Genomic DNA, 2104 nt, shown 5'->3' with positions numbered 1-2104 from the left:
AAAGAAGGACAAGGGAAACTCAGAAGTCCCTTCATGGCCCCTGGAGTTAGAGGACTTACCCCTTTGCACCTGGGATCAGGAGACCTCATTTCCTTGAGGACACGCACACTCAGGGGTAGGTCTTGAGTGTGGGGTCCTTACTGGGGTCCAGGGCTGTTGTTAGCCACCAGGAATGACAGTGCTCTCCATGCTCAGTGGAGCCATTTTTGCCAGGAAAGAGAGCCCATGGTCACGCCTTGTCCAAAGCATCCCACGCCAGGGGCTCCCATCCCTAGCACTCCTGTCCTGAAAGGAAGCCCCTCAGAGGCAAGGTGGGTCCAACCACCTCCCATGTGTTCACTCATCACCGTGTTCCAGCAGGCACCCCAGTTAACAGTCCTGATGGGACTGGATGTGGCTCAGAATGTCACCCACATGAGCTCTACCCTGCTCCAGCTGCAGTTCTGCAGTGGGAGAAACACAAAACCTCAAAACACATGCACATGAATGAAAAGAGCAAGAGCCAGAGCCCAAACAGGCCAGGTGTGGCAAGGACAGCTGGAGTGCCTAGGTTGGGACTCAGAATTATGTCAGTGGGGTGGCATTGCTGCTGGCACCAGCATGATAACAGAGAGTCAGCCCTGCTCATTTTTGGGAGCAGTGTGTTGGGGAAGGCAGCAGAAATTGAGAGGTAGGATTGAGTTTGGCCCTAGGAGGAGGTTGGGTAAAAGGCCAGTGTGGATTGGAGTGCCTGGGCAGATAGAGATTGGATGCCTGGGCAGATAGAGAGAGGCCAGGGCACACCCCAAAGCCTGGAGACTGCAATTGATATTCAGCGTTGTGAAACACCATCTCCCCTCATACTCACAACTGAGAGCAAGAGGCATTGATGAGTTCAGTTGGTGTGCAGCTGCATCCAAGTTGGCTCAGCTAGGCACCTCTGTTTCCTTGTCTCAGGAGGCTAGGAGTCTAGGCTCCACTGAGGCTCGGCTGGGAGGATCAGAGTCTGAGTTCATGCCTGTGTTCCTGGTAGGATCCATGTTGGCTAGCCTCAGTGTTTTTGTAATGAGAGGATGGGTGACTGTCATGTCTTTATCACAGGACACACTTGCTAAATGAATTTGTTTGCTCTGAGGAGGAAAGAGAGAGGGGGGAATGGTGCTGGAGACAGGGATGCAGACAGGGGTCAATGACTTGGCATAACTCAGTCTTGGAGATGATATCCCATCACCTGTACCCACTTCAATTCCCATGAATCCAGAGGTTGAGCCCCCTTGAGGTGAGGGGTGAACTGGTTCTGGGCAGCAGGATGCTCTGGTACCTCGGAGTCTCTGAGACCCCAACACTAGACACACTTGGCCCTTTTGAAATCTTAGGAGAAGCCTTAGGAAGTTGTATGGCAGAGGGGAGCAGCCACTGCACCTCAGTCACCTCCAACTTGCCATGGTGCAGAGTGGGAACTGCACCTGTAAAGGTCAGGCGAGCGTCGGAGGAAGAGACCACCAAGAGACTGTCTCATGCAACAGCAAAGGGTTTATTAGGGGTCCAGCATGCTGGGGCTCAGAGCTCACTTGAATAGAGCAAAGAGCCCTGAGAACAGCTTAAGCAGAGCTTATATACTTTCCTTGGAGAGGGCAGGGAGGGAAGTTACATTCTGCAGTTTGGCAGTTGGGGACAGCCCATTCTGGGAACAAGATTAGCAAACAGTTCTTAAGATTTCAACAGTGTTTTGTTAAGCATACAGAAAAACGGAGTGACAAGTACCTATTTTATTAACCTTTCACACCCATGATGGGATGGACATTGGCCACGTCCCTGTGTGGGACACAGGCCTGATTGAGTTGGGGTGCATTCTTTGTCTCTCCCCTTCTTGTGATTGTCCCATCTCTACGTTTGTGCTTTAGCCACCTATGAGTCCCATCTCTGGTTTCAGAGAGAATAGAGGGTGTTATGGGCCAATAGACACAATAACCCCTAGAGATTACATGCTACCCTGCTTTCCAGAAAAGACTGGGCACACCATGAGTTGCACAATGATGGGACCAGGGTCCAAAAGCTGCTGAGAGGGAAGGACTGGTTGTGAATGCATTTTTGAAGGCTCCAAGCTGGAACTCTAGTGGCACCA

General features: G+C 51.6%; 1 long non-coding RNA gene across 3 annotated transcripts in view; it reads left to right on the top strand.

Annotated features, from left to right (window-relative positions):
* Positions 1-1361, top strand: part of LOC107154090 — a 37234-nt gene extending 35873 nt beyond the window's left edge. Inside the window, exon 6 of one of the 3 annotated variants that reach the window (XR_001505020.2) lies at positions 1081-1361. This is a non-coding gene — a long non-coding RNA (uncharacterized LOC107154090). The remainder of the gene's footprint in view (positions 1-1080) is intronic. The other 2 variants (XR_007350183.1, XR_007350184.1) reach the window with 2 other exon arrangements.
* The last annotated feature ends 743 nt before the right edge of the window (positions 1362-2104 follow it).

This window comes from Marmota marmota, unplaced genomic scaffold (assembly GCF_001458135.2).
Source record: "Marmota marmota marmota unplaced genomic scaffold, marMar, whole genome shotgun sequence".
In the NCBI taxonomy this organism is placed as follows: domain Eukaryota; kingdom Metazoa; phylum Chordata; class Mammalia; order Rodentia; family Sciuridae; genus Marmota; species Marmota marmota.
The sequence above is the reverse complement of the archived record's forward strand: the minus strand, read 5'-3'. Positions and strand labels throughout refer to the sequence as shown.